Raw genomic sequence first — 24,164 nt, 5'->3', positions numbered from 1 at the left:
ATGGTAGTTGCCAATTTATAAATTCTTCGTGTTTTTCAAAAGAAAAGAAATTGGCTAAAATGCAACTGTTGGTCACATAACACATGAGGGGGAGAGGAGTGTTGAAAAAAGGAGTAATTTAAACTAATTGCATCACAAAAATAATATATTTTTTTGTTTTTCCACATGTATTTCCAAGAACTGAATTTATATATTTATTTAATCTATTCAAGACATTAAAATTCGCGGTTATACCCTAATGAAGTTTTAAGAATTTAAGGTTCCAACTCCGTCTAGCAAAGTTGACCTTAAAAGAAGATGGATAATATCTTGTGTTTCCACTAGGTCATATTCCTGCTAACGTTGCTATGTATTTATACATCCATTGCTTTCAACTGTACATGTTTGAGCTTAACAAATTAAGGTAAATCTATTTTTTAATAGAATTGGGTTGATACCACTAATAGTGGAATGAAAGTCCATGATGGTATCTTCAGTATTCAGTGCGTCGGTAGCGATATGATTTTTAACATACTTTCCTAAAATAACCGGTGATTATTTAGCAAAAAAAAATAACGTTCCGAATTTTACGTATTCATTCATCCCTGCATTTTAAATGTTTAATTTAAACATTCATGATGAAGTTCAATAAAAAAAGCTTCGAAACACAAGGGTTATAAAATAATATGTTCATATACAGTATTTTGCGATATTTCTATTGATTTTTAGCTAATAACAATCGTGTGCTATCTGGATTGTTATTAGCACCCACCTTCTTTGAAACAGAACCATATACATGATATAAGTACACACCCATACGCATCAATTATTTAACATATTTTGCTCAATTAACCTTTTGAAATTGCTACAATGGTCATCCTTCTTTCGAACGTCTTATTTCTTCACCAAAACATTTTAGGATCTGTTAATTTACCGATTATGTTCTATTGATATTGAGACATTTTGACTGAGTGTGGATTGTCGTGGCGAGTAAAGTATGCATAACACGTGACATTTCACATGTCAATGCACCAGGTCTTCTTTTAGAGTTAAACCAATTCCCATGTATTTGTTTTTTAACCTTGGTTTGTATGTTCTGAATCAGATAAGTAAATTGATAAACAACTGTTGCGTTTAGTTTAATTTCTACTTTCCTTTAGTGCTGATCTCTATATATTTAAAAAAAAATAATTAAAATACAATTAAAAAATACAATTAAAAAAGAAATTAAAACTAATAAAAAAAGAATAAAATTTAAAAGCAATGAAAAGTAAAGAGTAAAATAATATATTTTGACAGGAAATTTCAAAAACGTTTTAAAGATGATTTAGGTGATTAAAAGACCGATTATAACCTATTTGCAAAATAATTGGATTACCATGTCTATTAGCAATTAGAAAAACAAGTCATCACTAAGAAACGTACATTATAAGGAAGAACACCTTTGCAAATAGTCCAATGAAAAAAAGAAAAAAGAACAATATGAATATACAAGGAACTTAAGTTTACACCAATGGGACATCAACGCAAACACACAGATAGCTATATAATGGTCGATCTTCAGTCTTCAACAATACACAAAACTCGTAAGGCATATCATAAAAAACCCTTATTCAACTTAAAACTTAACCTGACCCAAACCACATCGGAGAGAATGCAATATGTGTTATCTAGATAGGTAAACTGATGCTGCAAGAAAGCTTCAGATTAGACAATTAATATAAAGTGGTTAGGGAATGGTAATTGTTACGTGCCAAAATCATACATACTCATAGGAAACAAGTTGAAAAGTAGAATAAAAGATACAATAAAAACAGACTCACCTTTGATTCAGTAATGGATGAAGTACTCTATGATGATTAGTTTATTTAACATTGAATATTTATATGAAGTAACTGCATCTACTGACCAATAGATATACCTGTTTTCTGATTGAAGACGAACAGGTGACTCTCCCTATTTCATTATTGATTCGTTAATACAACCTTTTTATTTCTGTTTCATACATCACGAAACTGTCTGTGTAAAAAGGCAAATTTTGATATTATTTGTGTATAAGACATAACCAGAACTTTGACCGTGACACTTGTTATCTTAAATATTTTCATGGCATCTGAATGAATCCTAAAGAACTGTCGCAATTAATAGGTGCTGTCTATCTATGGCCATAAAGATGCCTCTGTAGAGAAATGAAAGATTCTGAATATTTTACTCGATTAACATTCAAAGATAAAGGTGTCATACCACCAAATCATAGTACGTATCATCCGATTTCATACAAAAAAGGGTCGAAAAAAAATATTCACTTGAATTTGACAGCTGTAGAAAATCAACCCTGCTTTTCATTGCAGAAAATAATTTCCGAGTCATAAACATATATCTTGGGTGATTCAAAGCACAATTCTGTTGTTTTTTTTTTTATATATAATATTTTGGAAACTTGAGACGACATAGTTACTTAAGCTTGTTAACAGGAAAACAAGGGGTGAAAAGTTGATTTGTTTACTTCCAGTGATCTTTTACGCAATGAAATGTAATGTGAAATTTTCACTGTAGTACTGGACAGGATAAAACTTTACTTATGCCAAGTGTTTCTTTATTTGAAACAAAGATAAATTCTGCACAAATTTTTGAAAATAGCCAATTTAACAAAGACAAATGGGATGAAAAAAATTGTGGTATCACACCTAAGGACACAGTTGGTGTATATTCTGGTCAATTTTAAGGTTGTTGGTCGATATGAAAAGTTGATTGCATGTTTGCAATATGTATAAATATTATATATTAACTCGATGTTAATATTGAGGTGTTACATAAATGGTGGCAGCAAAACAGGATTAATTAATTTAAGATATTAATTATAGTAAATTATAAGCGCAAATGTCATGTAGGACTACTGCTTATGTAGCTGATGAGATTTATCAGTGATTGTTGCGATTGGATAACATATTGCGTATGTGTGCCGTTAACCTTGCCTATATCCAGTTGTGTGATTCAGTGATTAATTGGATATCTATACTATTAAATGAGAAGACCTCATTTTGTGTGTCGCTTCTCTTTCTTCCACAATAAATTAATCGTCATGCCTCTGTGTCCTATAGGTACCATGCATAGTCGCATTTGTCATTCTCGCTAATGATTATTCAGGTGTAATACCACCATTGATTTCCCCCTATTAGTCTTTGTTAAATTTGCACTTTTCAAAAAATTCCGTAGAATTTATCTTTGTTTCAAATAAAGAAATACTTGGCATGTGTAAAGGTTTATCCTGTCCAGTACTATAGAAAAAAATTCACATAATATTTCATTGCATATAAGAAAATAACCATCACCGGAAGTTAACCAATCAAATTTCTCCCCTTATTTTATCTGTGTATAAGGTTTAGTCACCATGTAACCTCAAGATTACAAAATATTCTATAGAAATCCCAAATAAAAAAATAATGGTGCTTTGAAATACCCAAGACATATGTTTATGACACAGAAATCTTTTACTGCAATAAAATGTAGGATTAATTACCTACAACTGTCAAATTCAAGGGAATATTTTTTTCGATCTATTTTCGTATACAACCGGATGTGACGTACCATGATTTGGTGGTATCACACCTAAAGAAGACTTTATTGTTTAATAAACTGATTGTGACTTTTTTCCTTTGTAATACTGGTTATTTCAAGCATTTCTGTCAAGTTTTGTCATAACCAGTTCAATAGTTTGAGAAAAATCTAGTATAATGAAAGACGACATCTACAGCGATTCGAGCAAAATTTCTTCGACAAATCCAAACCAAGCTGCATCAAGATAGAATATAGTGTGGACCAATAAATGATCAAATATTTATCTTATCTGCCTACAAACAGTTGAATATGATACTCAAGATGAGTTTAGGTAGATAAATACCACTAATGGAACTCTTTGACTTCTTTATAAGGTCTCTTTTGGTCAATTTTAGCTCTCATTTCCTCAAAATTTGAACTTTTCAGGCCAAATAAGTAAAAATAATGGGGTAACTTTCACTAATTTAGGATAGAAATGTTATCAGAAATGAGTAATTGAAGTATTTCAGCAGAATGAACAATCCATATACAAGTTTACTGTCTCCAAAGGAGGTTTCAATAAGTCCTTACGTCAAAATAAATTTACGCCGTGTTCCAGAGAGGGATCTAAAGGCTTTTCTTTTAGTGAATAATTTGTCGTTACAGCATTAAAAACAATTTCATTAACTTATAAATATATATATATTTAAGTATTTCCTAGGAAAATGTTCTATCATAGAAGATTATAAGAAATAAGGAGAAAAAGCCCCCCCCCCCCCTTTCCCCAAAAAAAACCCCAAAAACTTAATATTCATGGAACAGTCCTATTCCAAGTACAAATTCTCATAAAATGTAGTTTAGAGACTCAATCCACTCAAAACATCTCATTTTTTTGTAATATTTCACTTAAATAACAAGAAATTTTCAGACATGAGATTACTCACAAGGTCAAAGGTGAATGTACAGCTACTCATATTAGGTGTAATACCACCATTGATTTCCCCTATTAGTCTTTGTTAAATTTGCACTTTTCAAAAAATTCTGTAGAATTTAACTTTGTTTCAAATAAAGAAATACTTGGCATGAGTAAAGGTTTATCCTGTCCAGTACTATAGAAAAAAATTCACATAATATTTCATTGCATATAAGAAAATAACCATCACCGGAAGTTAACCAATCAAACTTCTCCCCTTATTTTATCTGTGTACAAGGTTTAGTCACCATGTAACCTCGAGATTACAAAATATTCTATAGAAATCCCAAATAAAAAAATAATGGTGCTTTGAAATACCCAAGACATATGTTTATGACACAGAAATCTTTTACTGCAATAAAATGTAGGATTAATTACCTACAACTGTCAAATTCAAGGGAATATTTTTTTCGACCTATTTTCGTATACAACCGGATGTGACGTACCATGATTTGGTGGTATCACACCTTCAGTTTGGGTTATTTTGGGATGAAAACGAAAATACAGGCGTCATCGGACGGACTTTTAAGTCTTAGACAATAATTCCGTTTAGGACTGTTTTAAAATTACACATAAATAAGAACTTGGGGACAGGACTACGAAAGCCGAGAAGGCTCACCTATAATTTAGAATTCAACATTCGGAATTCAGCATTCAGAATTCAGAATTCAGAATTACAATTTCAGAATTCAGAATTCGGAAATATTCGTTTTATAATGTTATAAACTTAGTTATTATTGTAATAATTACTATTTGTTTTCATTGTCAATGTGATATGAAAATTTAATACCTGTCTTTTTATCATCTACTCCTTCTTATATAAAGAAATTCTATTTATTTGTCCATGGCATAATCTATAGGAGAGTTTGCTTTCATTTCATCTTTGTGCGTTTACTGGTTTGAAATCGACCCCTGTAATCCTATGGTTTTAACTTCCACCCTCACCATCATCCCAACATACACCACTACGCTGTTTATATTCCTTGTCTTTATTTACTCTCTAAAAACATGCATGTTCATCAAACCCCGAAAATATCTTATTTCGAACAAAAAGCAAAAATCCGATTATCGTTAAAATTAAATATAGAATTACATAAAACTTAGGTAGTAAAAGCTTTTTCATGATCGAAAGATAATTTCTCTGGCAAAACTCGTTTGTTTATGTGTTACATATTTGTTTTTCGTTCATATTTTTACATAAATAAGGCCGTTAGTTTTCTCGTTTGAATTGTTTTACATTGTCTTATCAGGGCCTTTTATAGCTGACTATGTGGTATGGGCTTTGCTCATTGTTGAAGGCCGTACGGTGACCTATAGTTGTTAATGTCTGTGTCATTTTGGTCTTTTGTGGATAGTTGTCTCATTGGCAATCATACCACTTTCCTTTTTTATATTTGTAAAAGAAGTATTCTCAATTATCGGTATTTTGACATGTAAATACGGACATCCATATAGTTTATATCTATAATTTGGAAGGGATTATTTAAGGGGGAAAAGCAAGGTGACAAACAGGTGATGCGGATTCTAGCACTTTTCTAGCTTTCGGCTTGCTCTCTCTCTCAACACTATATTACATGCCTATATAGAGGAGTATGAGTCTTACTACAATCCCTTTTTTGTCATTTGCCCTTGTATAAACGCATGTTTCTGAAGGGAATTTACTAGTTCCGTGAAACGTTTTCTCGGAAAGATGTTTGATTGGGAAAAAAAGTTCAGAGATATATCATATCCTATATTTATTTGCAATCCCCTTTCCACTGACGCGATAAGAACGTGTACATATCTAGCTGAGAAAGGCGATATCAATTTCCCGAGATTTTTAGTGTGGTGAAAGCAAACTTACACAATACTGAGTACATACAAAAACGCAACACAACAAGTTTGAAACTTTTATTACAGTTACTCCATTATCTACTATAATAAAAGCAACAAAAAAATAATAACCTGGGGTATTGCACATGTTTCTTAATTCATTTGAATCGATCATAATAGTTTAACGAGTGAGTGAATGAATTCTACTTAACGTACAGAAGCAAATAAACTATATATGCATATTCCTGATGTGAACATGTGAATAAATGATGAATAAACTCTGCTTTGTAATTGTCCGATAGGTTGCGCTGGATACCAATTTCAAAGTCTTTTGATTGATTTAGCGGACAAAGGTTCGAACTTACGACATTCTGTACTCAGACAAGCATGCTAACAACGAGACCATCTAATTTGTTTAGTATAATCATGGATGTTTAAATATTACTTCCATGGTATAATATATTCTTCCCTGAACACATATTTTTTATAAAGTCCTGTTATTTACATAGCTACTGATATATTTCATGGGAGATAATTTGAATCAATCTTTAGACAAAATAATGTTACATTTGTTGTTGCGTTTTTATTAACCTTCACTATACAAACGGAAAGCAATGACCGATCATCATAGACTATCAATTACAGAACTATTAAACTCATTATGTCTGTTTATATTAAGCCAGCAAAAATAATGCAGAACACATATTATAGATATTACAGTCTTTGAACATATCATGCTATATATATAAATGATTGTCTGTAGAAAAGGAAAAATAAGAACAAGGTCACCATATTTTTTTTTTTATATATATTTTATATATTATTTTTCAAGTTGCTATTTTGTGAAATAACAGTTAGTATGTTTAAACTTGGGCAGTTACCTCTTTAAAATTCAGATGAACGTTTTAATCAAATATTATAAATATAGTCCAGCAGATAGGTGAAATATTTGAAAGAACTTTACCCAAACATACTTCTATCTATACTCATATCTATACATCTATACAGTTGTTTATGAAGTTGTAGCAGCATTTTGGTGATGTTTGGTCCACTTCCCGTCGAGATTTCGTGTAAAAATTCAAAAGAAATGTCGACTTTTTATTTGCCAAAACTGAGAAGAAGAATGTCATAGAATCATGTATTTCAAATTCATTTATGGTGAATATTATTGTTTTATTATTATTATTGAATGTAGATAGACTTGCACTTTATATATATAAATCTAGAGTCTAAATAACATTTCAAAGATGAGCTCTTAAAGATTTAAATTATTGAGACATCAGATCTAGATGATCAATGACCAGGCTGATCTTCCTCGAATGTTGAAGAGGTTCGATTTCACTGGACTTCATTTAAATTCTTTTATATGTTTTGGAGTTTAGTGTGGTGTTCATTTTCACAGCTAGTACACAATTTTGTATAGGGGCCAGCTGAGGACCACCTCCGGATGCGGGAATTTTTCTCTGCATTGCATGCCCATTTGTGGCCTTCGACAGTTGTCTGCTCTTTGGTCAGGTTGTTGTCTCCTTGACATATTTTTCATTTCCATTCTCAATTTTTAATGTATAATTTGCCAGTATTAATTTCTTTAATGCCCTACATCGGCAAAGTGTATTAATATTAGTGCTGGATGTGTGACTTTGGAGGAATATCTCGTAAAATATAAGGAACTTCCATGTTTACCGTCAAAGACCAATCTGAATACACAATATCATGGCAGTGGTCTTCCACGTGCTATGTACAAAAACAATGCCACATGGCATAATACCTGCTATATAAAGTTCAATTCAACAGAACTAAAGAGAGCCAAAAAAGACTTTCTAGTGAAGATGAGACTAAATAGGAAGAGACACACGAATAAGCCATAGAATCGCATAAGTGAAATTCATCAGCTACTTTAAAGATTCCATAACCGAGGAAGATTTAGCACCAAAATTCAAGGTGTCAGGTGTATTCTAGGGGAATAAGGATTAAGGAATCTAGGAGTTGACATTGAAGACAGATTTCATAATACAAGAATGAAAAATAAACTTCTTCTATTTTCAAGTATGGATTGTTTGCCTGTGAGAGAGCTTTCACATGTTTGACTTGGATGGAGAGTTGTATCAATGGCACTCAAGTAACCACAACTTCTCATATTCAATGCTTGCTTATTTACCTGATATTCGGGAATACAAACAAGGGAGACATAATTACCTTGCTTTCAAAGATGATATAGGAGCCTCTCTTCCGAAAGCATGTGATGATGACTTTGACTCAAACTAAATGCAGATTTATAAATCAGTAAATATCATTCGCAGCGACATGTTTATTGTTACATTTGGGTTTGAAGGTAGTTTTTCAGTGCACTATCAGGAGAATTCGGTTCCAAGATCTCTCTTAACTCTTGTTAGTATGTTGTATCGCCCAGACATCATATATAACTGACTCTTATTCTCGGGATACACTAACGATTGCTCATATCAAAATATTAAACTGCTACAAACGAATCTGTAACTCTCCAAAGATTCCTCCTCATGCATCTAATGAAACCCCTTACATATGCACATAGCGATAATGGTTTATTGTCAGACAAGAAAAACATGGAAATTAATTAGTGGATACATTTTTCATTTAGGTGTGTTGGTGTCGTATGATAGAGTGCTCTCAGTATCCAAATATCTTACCAATCTGCTTTGCAAGCAATATCAAGAAGATCAAAAGTTTGTAGTTCATAAGTCAAAAAAAATATTTTCAGTTAAAGCTATTGACCATGCACATGAACAAAACAAGTATGTTGCTAATAGTTATCAAATGTAACGGGATTATAATTTAGTACGCCAGACACGTGTTTCTTCTACATAAGACTCATCAGTGACGCTCATACAGCAAAACAAGCATGAATTTGAAGAGCATTGAGGACCCAAAATTCCAAAAAGTTGTGCCAAATACGGCTAAGGTAATCTATTCCTGGGATAACTAAGATGGAGACACGTTTGAATTAACAGAAAACCAATTAGCAATGCTAAGATGGATTGAGCTTGAAATGACAGGACTTGCTAAAAAGTTTGAGAAGAGGAGGGACAGTCATAGATCGATTTTTTATGAAAAGGACATTCTCACCATGAGCAGAAACTAAGTGTTCAAATGTCGTTTATCAATAATGTAACCTCTTTGGTAGGGGAGTTAGAAAATATATTTCTTGCAGACAGCAACAAATTATCTATACTAATTAAATATAAAGCTTCCTCAGCAATTGTTGATACTATTTGTCGTTCGTTGAAATTGTTGGACAATACGTATACCAGTATGAAAAGTGTATCTAAAAGGAAACCTGGACGAGTTCTTTCAACACGAAAATCACATCCATCCACCAGTAGCATTCAGTCTGATTAATTTATGAAGTGTTTAGAACCATTGACAACATCAACGATGATGTAACTTTTGTACACACTATACAGATTGACTGTGCAAGGAGATGTGTTCAAGGACAAACATGCCTTCCACGAAACTGGTAGAGCTTTTCACGTGTAAATGAAAAAAACACAGAGCTCTTTCATTTTCTGTCGCATTAACTGATGAATGAACTCAATTTCGGGAAAATAATTTTTGCTGCAGTTGATACCGATGTAGTAGTACTTGTTGTGTCCTGCTTTCATGTGACAAATGCAGCTGATATATGGGTTGCTAAAGGACTGGAAAACACTTCAAATACATTTCAATTCATGAGCTGGCTTACTTTTTAGGACAAGAAAAAGCTTATGCATTGCCTGTTTTCCATGCATTAATTGAATTCGACACTGTAGCATCGATCGTTGGTTAAGGGGGAAAACAGCATGATATACACAGATGGCAATGTATGGTGTCCCAACAGCATTCATCGTTATGAGAGACCAGGCGAGGACTCTGAATGACAAAACCAATATTACGCCATTAATCGAGCGGTTCGTTATTATGATGTGTGATTGAAAAAATATATCAGAGAATGTCAATGATATTCAAACTTTTTTTAGGCAACATTGCTTATTATTATTAAACATGTGTATTTTGCCCCTAAATTACGTTCTTTTTATATTTTTGACCGGAAGTGAAAAAAATCTGACTTCAATAACCCGAGGGCTTCAAAGAATTGATACATTATGTCAAACAATGAATATTTAATACTTGTATCGTCTACAAAGCAAACGATGGCGACCAGTTGTGAGAATTTTTTAACGATATTCAGTTATCAAATGCATGTCCGCCATTATTATGATAAAACCGGGAGTGGATAAAATTAAGTTTGCCTCCATATCTAATTTTGTTTAGATTGATACAAACTAGGTTTTTACCAAATTTTATGCTTTTAACACAAAGTGCATAATTATTCACCTATCTGTTGGACTAATAAAGTTTTATGAAGGTTCTCATTGATCAAAATTTGTATTTTTCAAACAGCTATATATTCAATGAAATAATTCCTGTTAATTTTGTGGTTCAAGTTTCTTGAAATTTATATATTTTTGTAAAAGAGGTCAAAGCAAATATTTTGTCGAAATTGTACGAAGATTAAACGAGCCAAAACTATTTTAGTCAAAGTGTTGGGTAACCTCTGAATAGATCTTAAAAAAGAAACACTTTTATTTTGTTGATTTTGAAGTGCATTTAAAAATAATCCTTAACCAGGAACGCTCATACTGAAAATAAAGTGAAAATCAAGTGATGTATTGATACTTCTAGATCATTATATATTTCAAATATCATTGGACAGAATCATACATTTGATTTCATTTAAATATATGAATACACAAAAAGTCTCACAAAGAAAACAAAAATATTTCAGCATCAAATCTGATAATGTCAGTTATAAAAAACTCGACCAAACAATTGCAGTTATTTGCAAGCATAAATCAATTTAGACCCCGATCGACTTTACGCAGTTTGTGATGCATTTTGTAAATGTTTTTTGTTGTTATTTTTCGTTAAAGACCTAAGCTTTTAAATCTGTATTGATGGCCAACAGTAGAAATTGAAATTGTTTAAACAACTATTATAGAAGAAATAACGAAAGGCCACAAAATAAATACAATATATTTCTTTTCCTTTTTTTCACATGCCTAAGAAAAAAATGATAATAATAAGAATACTACAATGTAAGTAGGTTTTATCCATTCCATTTCTATGTTCCGAACAAGAAATGTATTCTTAGCCAATGGCAATACTTTCTTTTGTATTATTAATAATTAATATTACTGTATTTATTCTTGTATATGTACATGTATTGTATACCTATTGTTCATTGTTTCTATATATTTCTTTTGTTGCTTTGGGTGGGTTTTGTTAAGGAGGGGGAGTGGAATTTAAAAAATCAAAATTAAATATATGCATATTTTTTTTTCTGTATGCTGTCGAACCTTGTTGGTTTTTTATTAAAGTAAAAAGAAGTTTAGTCCAATGATGTTCTCACACCTATTCCTATAACATGACCTCCGGTTTTAATTTTTGTATGCTTATCTATTCACCCTTTGTCTTGTTGGAATCAGGGTTTCACATTGATAATAAAACAGCAAATAGGAAGTAAATAACATGAATTACAAATAGCAAAAAAAAACAAAAAACAAACAAAAATGTCGGAAAACAAACAGTTAAAGAAATGTTGCCCCCTTTGTCATATGTTATAGGACTACCAACTCCAAAACAATCGTTTTATTTATCAAGTGTACGTTAAAAGTCCTAGAGCTATGACGATTATTCAGTCTACAGCAGCGTCACAATAGGCGAAAAAAGGATCAAAATGTTCAGAATATTTCAGAACGTATGATAAGTGCATTTTCTATGTTTTGTATTTCCACCCATATTGACTTTCTGCACAGTCATACAACTGTAAATTCAGAAATTATTAGGAGGTTCACATTAAAGCGAAAAATGCGACTGCATGAGTATTGCAATAATGAAAACTTGCATTCTTACATCTGATTCATATAATTTTATGCAGATTGTCCGGCAATGGTAATAATTAATCTGGCATTTTAGTCAATTCTACAAAATTCGCAATAATAAATGCATGCAATAATTTCTAAATTTACAGTATTCAATCGTTCTGAACATGGTTATGTGGCCATAAACTTTCCATTTCCAAAATTGTGAGTGACTCGGGAGGTTATTTTCAAATGAATGATGTGTGAAGTGAATGTTTTCAGACTTAATTGGGGTTAAAAATGGGATGATGGATTTTTTAATAATCGAGAGGGGGTAAGGGATAACGTAAAATCACAACCTTGGCAAAGACAGGATGAAATAAATGTTCTATCCTACAATATGTAGGACTATGCGGGATCTAGTTGTGGATAAAAGTTTAAGCATATTTTTGCATGATATAAATATACCGTACTTTCAACAGGTGTGAAACGGATGCTTCATCAACCAAACATTCTCCAGACCCCCTAACCCTAACCCAACATCACAGAGAAAATCAACTGGTCTCTCCTTATAGGCCTTTCAAATTCTATTTTTTGTTTAAAGTTTGGAAAGCAAATAATGACAGTTGTTAAAATTGCTCGTATATCCCAAGACGTTTTCAATTGTAAGTTGACATCAATCGAATTTGCAACTTTTATTTATGTCGTACATATTTTTGTGTCAATCATTCCTATATTCTGGTTCTTTTCAGGTACACAGTTATCTTAATTTGTTCATACTTTCTTATCAGAGCTAGAGTGTCTATGTGTACATATTGTACTCTCATTTCAGTTGTTTTGCTATTCTTACAGTTAGGATATTTCAAGACATGACCATCTGCAAATTTTCTTATAGTCCGGCCGATCGGTGAAAAAATTGCTCAAATAATGAGGAAAGCACCAATTTTTGCATGATGGTACAATTTTGTGTACTGAGCAATATTAGCTATGGACCCACCCTCAAAATTCAATATGGCGGCTTATTTCAAGATGGCTGCCGTACGATCTAAAATATTTTCCAATATTGCACAGTGGATTTGATGCTGGAAGCACTAAAATCAACATATTTGAATGACTTGGTGTACTTAGCAAGATTTTGTTTTGATCTATCTTTGAAATACAAAAATGGCCGCCTTGAAAACAAAGCAAATATTCATTATTGAGAATTGACCTGAATATAAGCATTTTATTGATGTATAGTGTCATTTAGTATCTGTCCCAGTTCTGTCCTTTTTAATTTTGCCTTGCTTGTTATTTCATACACAAAGTAGTAGCTTTTATAAAAAGCTGTAATAGTAGCTTTCATTAAAAGCTGCACTATTTGTTGTCTTGGGTCACACATAAAAGCTGTGATTTGGAATTTATCTGCCTTCAGATATTATTCAGTGCCTATATTTTTTCTTGGGTCGCAATATTTTGCAATTTGAGATAGTATACTGTGAATAGAAAATCATTTAAACACATATCAGTGAAATGGCAGAAATTGAGGACAACAAAGACAAGAACATTTAAATGGCAGAAACTGAAACACTTGGGGATATGGAGAAACCAACAGCTGAAGACGCTTTAACAGAGGACAGCGCAGAAATGACTATTAAACAATTGTACCGAGAATTTTTAGCAGATAGAAAATCTAATGCTCAAAGAACAGCTGAGATGTACCGCAATATAAAACAGAGCGAAGCGCGAATTGATAAAATATGTGTTTGTCTCATAACGATTCAAGCAGAACAGAAAGAGGTAATGCATATTAATAACGAACAGATGGGAGCAACTTCCTCAGTCTGAAGACAGGGTAGACTACACGGCTAGTGATAATTGCTTGGCGGAATTAATGGTCAGGCCAATAAATTATTCAATGTTGTGGTGAGACGGATGGACAAGCTGACAACAACTGAGGAAGGAGACACATTTCAATTTAAAAGTGCATTTAAACAGCAGGATACCTTCAAACAACTGGCATCTGTTGTAAATGAATTAGCGGACAATCGAAATAAAGAAGTTAAAATTCCTGCATTGGGCACATCATCTAAGCCAAAATTTTACCTTAGCCGGTACAATGCAAGTTTACCAAAAGTTCACAACGAAATCCATGCCTTGGGTCTTTCCCCAATTGTAGCTCGCATGAATCATCAATCGCGCAAACTTTGCTGAAAGTGTCTTCACCTTAAGTCAAAAGTTTTATGTCAGGGCCAATGGCCCTGCATGAGATAGTTCAAATTATTCTACAACAATCACCATTTAAGAACATACTATAAACCTCTAGTACTAATCAAGGATACCAGCAAAAGTCTTATGTGTCGTCTTACGCACACTTACCATCTACTTTGAGTCAATAATATTTGGTTCAGAGCAGCATACCATTAAAGAAACAATTGGCTGCAAGTGGATCCTATCAAGTTTCTCCAATGCTGAATGCAGTGCCTACTTACGATATCATCCCCGTCGAGTCAATGGCAAATCCCACATTTATCACTCCAATTATGACAACCTCGTCAGCTCCTGGAGCTCTAAGAGGCTTCCCATAACAGTAAGATGACTCCACTGACCGACCAAGGAGAGGGCAGAGGAAACAAAAAGAGTGTGGCAACAGCTCTTCTTCAGACTCCTCATTGGAGAGAGAATATACCCGATGGCAAGAAAATCTTGGTGCAAGGGACCGGAGACGAAGCCCACAGCTCCCAAAAATGCAAAAAGTCAATTGAAGAGGATCCTTGAATTGGGAGGCGTTCATTTACCAATTTTAACGAACCGCCCATTAGATGACAATGGGAAAGCAGGAAAATGTGTGTAGGCCCCAGATTGCCAGGCCGATGTTGGCTTTGAGTACGCTCGCAAGGTAAACACTGATGATGATTCCAAGGCCTAAAAAAAAGCATTGGAGCAGCGCTTCAGCAAGAAAGACGACCAAACCAGATTGGAACCGAAACATTCCTCCGAGGATGTAAAGACAAAGATTCTTCAAGGCATGTAATAGAGAGGAACCCAGAAACATTCAACAAGGCGTCAAAACAATTGAAAACCTCAATAGCAAACCAGATGGCGATATATGGATAAAAAAAATGCCAATTATGACCATCGACAGGTCTACTGTCCTGATGGTGCAGTATCACCGACCGATAAAAGAAATATTAGCAGTCCTTTGGATAACGAGGTGCATAACCTCACACAAATTGTCACAAAACTAGCTGATGTTATGCTTTCAACTAATCAGCATAACCGTGGTTCTTCTGATCAAATAATCATGGAAAATCATCAGTTCAATGGAAGATCACCTGATCAATATACACGTGGAAGAGCTCCTGAGCAGAACACTCGCGATAGTTCGCAGATAGAAATACACCCAAGCTTAATACATATCGATCAGCAACACCACCAATAAGCTAGAGATCATATAGATCCTAAAGACAACGATAAGCATCTCCACGGACAAGCTCCAGAAATCCCGGTTATTTCAGACAACGGTCACCTTCACCAGGATACGGAGCAAATCAAAGAGCAACCCTAACAATAGAGTCTTTAAACAGCAAAGGGTCGGGCCAGTAGGCCAACGCACGATTCCAAAGTCTATTGGCCATGAAACATCACCTCATCACAAAATCGAACAGAGGCCAACGGCCTCGTCCGATATTGACATCAAACGAATCATTTGAAAGAGCTTAGCAGTACGAGGTACTATACATGACCAGAGTGTGAGCATGATTGTGGACACTGATGTAATCATAACATTAGTAAACGAGAAACTAATTCCGGCAGAAGATGGAGATTTTGAGAAAGTAACGATACGTGGTTTGGGTTAACAGCTTGTTATTGGGAAGATTATAAAGAACGACTCTCGACATTAACAGAATACACATACAATGGGATGTGTGCAAAGAGCCATTAACAGACGATGTTATACTTAGGCTACTTTGGACACACTGAGCGCAGTGATAAACCTGAGTACTGCACACACTTACCATCAACAATAAAGTGGTAAATGCGACATTTGTTAACAGTCGAAACGAGATTTCAAGTTTGCATTAAACGAGCCATCACAGTTCAGCCAAACTCAGAAATTACTGTTACCATTAAAACTAATAAAAGTGCTGACCAGGAATGCATTTTAAGACCATGCTCGCTGAATAGTTGCGAATTGGATTCGCACGTAGTTTGAAAAGGTAATAGTTGCCCCTTAACCATTTCAAATGAAGGCAATCGTCTAATCCGCCTGAAGAAAGGTACACATATTGATTACATAGAATAATTTGACGATGTAGTGGGTACGGCAGATGAAAACGCGATAAGTGACGTAAGACGTGGCATTGAAGAGACACGAGACAAGGTGCCCTCGACACTGCCTCAAAGTTCAGATGAGTTACCTACAATTCCACCACATTTAACCGACCAATATGTACGTTCAATTGACTCGTTTCAACCTATTTCATTCCAACCATTAAAACTGAAAGCGTTTAAAGAACAATTACAATAACATGTAAGATATTGATTAACATTTTGAATTTCACTATTTGTTTTTGTATATGCAGCCATATTTGCAAATGTATGTGTTATAGAAATAACCAAATTATTTGTTTTATATTTTAAAATTAATTGATAACAAATTCAAGAACATGAAGTCCATTTTTAAAGAATCATTACTTTAATTTCCGAAATTATTTAGAACAATCTTGATATTTATACCGTTTTTCCGCCATCTTAAAAATGGCAGCCATATTGGATTTTTCAGAGTGGGTCCATAGCTGAAATCAAAGGTTTTATAACCAAGAACTACTATGCAAAGTTTCATGCTTTCCTCATCAAGTGAGCAATTTTGTCTATATCTGCACCAATCGGCCGGACTATTACTTGATTTTCTATTTCAAAATTATCTTTTGCAGATGCGGCATTCAGATTAACTTGTTGATTTTCTATCTCTATTGTGGTAATATCTGTCGTACTTTGTTGTTTTTCTTATGTCAACAACCACATTTTTCGATGAAGTCGCGGAACTTTGCCCAGTTGCTAGGATAGAGGACTGCACATGACTAATATTATATATACCCTCCCTCATAACGTGCATTGGAGAAACTTTAAAATAAAATTTCAAGAAAACGAATACCAGTGGTCATTGACATTTTCAAATTACTGGTATAAGAGGGAAAAATACAAAAATATATCCCCATATGCACCAGGGGGTCTACAAATCTGCATGAATTCGATGCGAGGTGGTAGTATCGTTCCGAAAGTATAAACACAATACACATAGCTCCACCAATGTATACAAATTTGTCCCTATCAAATTTTTTACTAGTTCGAAAGTTAAACGACCCCACAACTAAGTACCGAAAGAAGAAATATCAAACAATAGTTTGATTGCAAGCTAAATGTTACAAGAAATATATGCAAAAGACATGATCCAACGTGTTTATGTTTAATTACAGATCCTAACGAAAATTGTGCCGATGAAATCCTCAAAGTAATATTGCTGAAAAACAGAATTAAAATTGAAAGATGGTGGAAAGTTTTCTTCAGAGCCTTAAAGCAAAGAATGATATGAGTGATGTCAACTAAAATTGTGGATGATGCTTATGACGTTAATAGAACTGTAACTGCATAATCAACATGAGCATCCTATAGTATGGTACCTGTTTCCTGAAAAATTTAAATAAAATACCCCAAAATACCTTCTTTCGCTGTATATATTTTCCCAATTCGTTTGCTATGTACATATTTAAAATTTAATGAATATCATCAAAATATAACTAGTAAGTTGTCAGGGATTTCATTACTACAAATTACCTTACACTTTGTGTAGAATGTTTCATGGCTACAAAGATTAGATTAAGAAATTTGAATTCTTATTGAACAATGTTGAAAATTGGTAATCACTTCTTACTTCGAAGATGATGTTGGTTATAGAGCACGTACATTTGAATACGATCCATGCATACTTGACGATCATCTGAATAAACTAATTCAAGTGGGTTAATAATGTAACACTGTTTGTTCATCATTTTTTTAAAGTAAATTTTAATTAATATATCAACTTACAAATATTAGCAACTTCCAAAACAGATAGTTTATTTAGTATTAAAAAAAGGATCAGTTAAAAAAAAACTTTAGCAGATACACGTACTAGAAAATTGGAGGTTTAAAAAAATGTCATTAACAAAGCAAGTTGAGTTGTTGACTTTTGTTATTAATTGATACAATGATTTATCCATCTCATTAAAAGTCTGAACAACATTGTTCTTATGAGCTATTAACCTAACACCGTAAAATCGTTAGATATTGTTATTATTGTACTCACATTGAATTTGCATTTGATAGATTGGTATATAACTATATATTGATTCTTGTAAAGTTATGAATCTATTCAGGTAAACAATTTCAATCTGATTTTTACAGTATGTTCTTATGTTGTGCTGTTACACCAATGTCCTAGGTTAAGAAGAGGATTTAGCGATAAAAAATACATTTAATCAACTTCATGTTTTATGTGTTTGTCCAAAATCTGGTGTTTGTATTTAAATGGTTGTCGTTGGGTTATTTATCTGTTCAATATGTTTTTTGATATTTGTTTTGTAAAAAGATCATGCCTTAGATTTCCGAGTTTGTATTGTTTTACAATTTGTCATGTAGTTGTCTTGTATAGCTTACTATACGGTATGTGTTGTGCTCATATAGTTGAAAACATCTGAGTTTTAAGGACAATTTTGGATAATTTTCATATTGGTAATTATAACACATTTCCATATTTTTATATTCTGTTAATTTGTACCTTTCATTAAGTAAATTTTAATAAACATTCTGCTCCACTTTTAAACATCGTCTTTGCAGGACTAAAGTATGCTTTTTATGAATGTATGCTATGCATTCTATTATTCAGTTTTTTATTTTTATAAATTTATTCGGAAAAAAAATCATTTAATTCTACGAAAAACAGAAAGTAAAGCGTTATGAGCAAATATAATTACATTGCTACATCCTTCAATTTAAAATTCAATTTGATCATTAATTAGTTTTACAATTCCCTTTAATCTTAAACGAATGGACACTGCACAAAGGCGGATCGCAAAAAAGAAATCAAAATGAACGGTGACAGGCATTTTAATGTAACTCTAATTCTTAGCCGATCTTAACTTATTCTTCCCCAACCGAATGATAATTCTTTTGATAATAAACGTGTGGCTCGTTCGTTTAATTGATATCAGTTTTTAATTGGTCAAAATTCACTTATGACGTCAAATGTTCTTGCTTTCGCTGAATTTGCTAGTATGACATTATGAACAAAAGGCGACCATACTCGATAACATCGTTTTAAAAAACACATCTTTTTCATGTGTTAACAGATCATTGAAAAGAGAAGGTACAGTGCTTACATATCTTCTAAATATTATTAGAGAAATATATTCCTTACAATCTGATATTTCTCAATATTTGGTAGTTAAATTCTAAATATCAAAAAACGCTCTGCAATCCTTAGGTTTTATATTTGAAAATTTAACCGTCTCGAGCGATGAAATATTGTACCATACACATGCTCTCGATGTTTGTACAGTGTTAAAATCTTTATGTTCAGAATAAAACCAGGGTTTTGACGCCTATAAATATATACTTAGCGGATATTGCAAAAGTTTATATCTACACCTGTATATGTTAAGTAAGCCGGATTATTGCAGGATAAAACAATCATTGATATTGTCGTAAAGATCCTCCTGATGCTAAGGGCATATTGCGATAGGTTTTATAATTTTGAATGATATTTCAAATAACGAAACGTTTTTATATAGTCGCATCAGCAAACATACCAGTATTGCCCTTCTTTTTATGAAAACAGTTGATAGATCAACTATAAAAAAAATTCAATGAGTTATAGAGTATTCAAAACCAAAAAAATCAAATAGTATTGCCAAATCTGATTGAGGTCATCTATATTAATTATTTTCCTTTTTATTTTCTCTTTTAGAAAAATGGGAAAATACTTAAATACTGATTCATATATATGTTTTTTTAATAATATCTGTTAACATCGGTATTATGTATCTAAAGTAGACGGGGAATCTCAATCAAAAACGCTGGAATGTTTTTATCATTTGCAGTAGTTTATATTATGTTACATGTATTGTATGACAATAAAATTTCTCTTTGCTCATTGGCTAAAAGCATATATGTTCACCGCGGGAACATCAGGAGAGGTTCATATATGATTTGGAAAAGTCATCGTTTACCTAATAGTTATTTTGCTATGCAACGTCAATGACGTAGAGCTATGACGACATGCAAGTTCTCGGTTTATTTTGTTCTCCTTTTTTTCGGTGTTCATTTAATTAAAGTAAACTTTATTGAATATCTTCAATAAACTGTATTTTATCTCATTGTTCATAATTAAGACCATAAATATTCATTTTTAGATATAATATTACATAGTCCTTTTTCGCGAAACTTAAAGACGCATTTGCTAAGTTATTTTTCTGGATAATACAAAATACAAAGTTGCCATGGGACAAAATCATGTTCAATGTTTTTATCTATCTAAATAAATATGTGAAAAGTCTCCCAAAAAGTTTCACTTCTGCATCAAATTTGCTAATTTTAGTTATACAAACTAGACCAATCATTTGCAGTTATTTGCAAGAATGAATTAATATACATCCCAATCGACTTTAAGCAGTGTGTGATGCATTTTTGTTAATGATTTTTTGATGTTGTAATTTTTCCTTAAAGGACTTACCTTATTGATATACATTGTTGGCTAATCGTAACATTTGAAATTGTTCAAACAATTATTGCAGAAGAAATCACAAAAGGTCTTGATATAAATACAATATATTTTTAATTTTTTTTTTTTTTCACCTGACCAGGAAAAATAACTGATAATATCAATAATATTACAATGTACGTTGGTTTATCAAATATTTATCTGCAACAATTTCCATTTCTTTGTTCCATACAATAAATTTATTTTAAGCCAATGTCAATACTTTATTTTGTATAATTAATCAGTAATGAAAAACAAAAACATGATTGTCTTTACTTACATTCATAGTGTCGTTATCTTTTTAAAAAAATTCCTATTGCTTTTGTCCTGAAATTTTAAAAAGAAATAATGCAAGTTTTTTTTTTAAATCCACAAGGCTGTCCTTTTTCAATATGCATTATGTTCCAATATGGAATATACTTGGATAAAAACAAATGTGGGATGTTGGAACGCAAGACGGCACAATTTCTTTATCAGCATCATAACGTTTAATATTTGAGTCCGTTTTAGTCATTTCAAGCATACTTTTGTTCTTGTCGATATAATTTGGTTGAAAAATGTCCTCAACTATAACCAGTTTATTGATGGTGGTCGCGTAATGGTAGTAGTATAAAAGGCTTTAATTGTAAGTTTTAGGTCACCATATTATTTTTTATATATATGTTTTTCAAGTTGTTATTTTGTGAAATTACAGTTATTATGTTTAAACTTGGGCAGTTACCTCTTTAAAAAATCAGCTGAATGTTTTAATCAAATACTATTAATAAAGTGTTATGAAGATTCATTGATCAAAATTAGTATTTTTCATACAGCTATATATTCAATGAAATAATTCCTGTTAATTTTGTTGTTCAAGTTTCTTGAAATTTATATATTTTTGTAAAAGAGGTCAGAGCAAATATTTTGTCAAAATTGTACGAAGATTAAACGAGCCAAAACTATTTTAGTCAAAGTGTTTGGTAACCTCTAAAAGATTTAAAAAAAGAAACACTTTTATTTTGTTGATTTTGAAGTGCATTTAAAAATAATCAGGAACGCTCATACCAAAAATCAAGTGAAAATCAAGTGATGTATTGATACTTCTAGATCATTATATATTTCAAATTCCTTTATGACGGTTAATCAAAGTTGGTCTTTGGAAAGCTTGTTGTCTGTTTACGTCAAGCATCATGTAAAACATGTGATAAATCATTTACTGTGTGATACTTGGATTACTCTATGATTAATGTGCTGGAAGCTTGCTTTGTAAGAGTGTTAAACTCGTTGGTTTAATAAATGATATACAGGTTACGTGTTATTTTAATGTTTCAATTACATCTTCGGAACATTGTATTTGTGAATTCGTATAATAACTGACGTATGCAGTGGAAATTGTCTTAATTAGTCGGTCTTGTCACACCTGTAGTTTTTAATAACGTCAGCAGTATAGTTTCATAATTCAATATTTCATTGTACTTTTACTTCAAACAAACATAGATTCATTAAAGTACACAGAAATAAATCAAAATATTGGCAATAAAGCCACACTCGTTGTATCTGTAACCAACAATTTACACCAAAAACTTAATTCCTCGTACTACACTATATATTTTACAACCCCTTAGTAAATAGATGTATGGTCTATTATCATTTCCCAACGTTCCCATTATGTATTAATTATCAACATATATTATAAGGAATTCATGTAAACCATTACCATATTTACATATATATTGTCACTTCTTTTATTCTAACAGTATAAGTATTATTCAGGATATCTCTATTTTGTATTAATGAAATGTAAATCTGTGGTTTGTTGTTGAACACGTTTTGTATAATTATGTTTCATACTTGATGTGAATCTTATTTAATAATATTTTTTGGGGGGGGGAGGGAGAGTGGAATTAAATAAGATTCCGAATTAAATATATATTATATTTGGTACGAACTGAAGTGAAATAAGGTTTGATTTTATTGACAATTCGGTATGGGAATTTATTATTGAGTTTTACAAAAATATGTCTGTATGTTGTTGCAAATTGTTTGTTTTTATTAAAGAAAGAAACAAGGTTTGTCCGATGATTTCCCAACCCCTAGTCCTATAACATATGACTTCCATATTTATTTTGTAAATGCTTATAATTTCATTTTTCATCTTGTTGTTGTAGTAAGGGTTTCACATTGATAGTAAAACAACAAATAGAAAGTAAAGACTATCACGAATAACAGATAGCACAATTAGTAAAAGGAACAGTTAGACCTCAAAGAAAACGTTTTCCCGAGGTCATATGTTATAGGACTACCAACTACAAAACAAACCATGAATGTTCGGCCTTTTACAATCGTTCTGTTTATTTAATGCACGCTGAGAGTACTAAAAATATGACGATTACACAGACTACAACGGCGTAAAAATAGGCGAACAATGGATCTTAATAATCAGAATATTGCAGAACGTGTGATTAGAGCATTTTTTAACGTTTTTTTTATGTCCTCCCATTTTGACCTTCTTTTGCACAGACTATTCAATTGTTTCTGCACATGGTTCTGTTGCCATACACTTTTTATTTCCCAAGTTTATAAACGAGTCGATTCAATTCAGGAAGACATTTTCAAATGAATGATGTGTATAATGAATGCTTGTAGTTTTAATCGGAGTTAATAATAGTGTGACCATTTGATAACCGGTAGGGTAAGGGATAACTGAAAATATAATCTTGGCAAAGACAGGATGAAATAAATGTTCTATCCTACTATATGTAGGACTATGCAGGATCTAGTTGTGGATAAAAAGTAGAAATCAATTTTCGCATAAATGAATAAGCCACACTATCAACTCGTGTGAAATGAATACACAATTCGCAAAACATTAGCTTGACTCCTCCCCTACCCCAACTTAACCCCCAGAGGAAATCAAATGTTCTCTCCTTATAAGGGTATTTGACATTCGGGAATCCTCGGTAGAATCCGCTACTCTCGTAAGATGAGGGTACGGAATCGGCCGAGTTGAGACAAATGGGCTATTTGAATGGGATTTTTTATAACTGACCAATATTTGAGTTTTGAACATATAAACTGGTATATAACTTAATTCATAATATAATAATTTTCATTCTAAACAATAAATCCTTCTACATTTACATATTCATAATAAAATTAACTTTTTGAATTTCTAGTTGTATGTACACTTAACCTGCACAAGACCTACATTAATAATTAACTACATACA

Source organism: Mytilus galloprovincialis, chromosome 10 (genome assembly GCF_965363235.1).
Source record: "Mytilus galloprovincialis chromosome 10, xbMytGall1.hap1.1, whole genome shotgun sequence".
Taxonomy (NCBI): domain Eukaryota; kingdom Metazoa; phylum Mollusca; class Bivalvia; order Mytilida; family Mytilidae; genus Mytilus; species Mytilus galloprovincialis.
Note: the sequence above shows the minus strand (reverse complement) of the source record.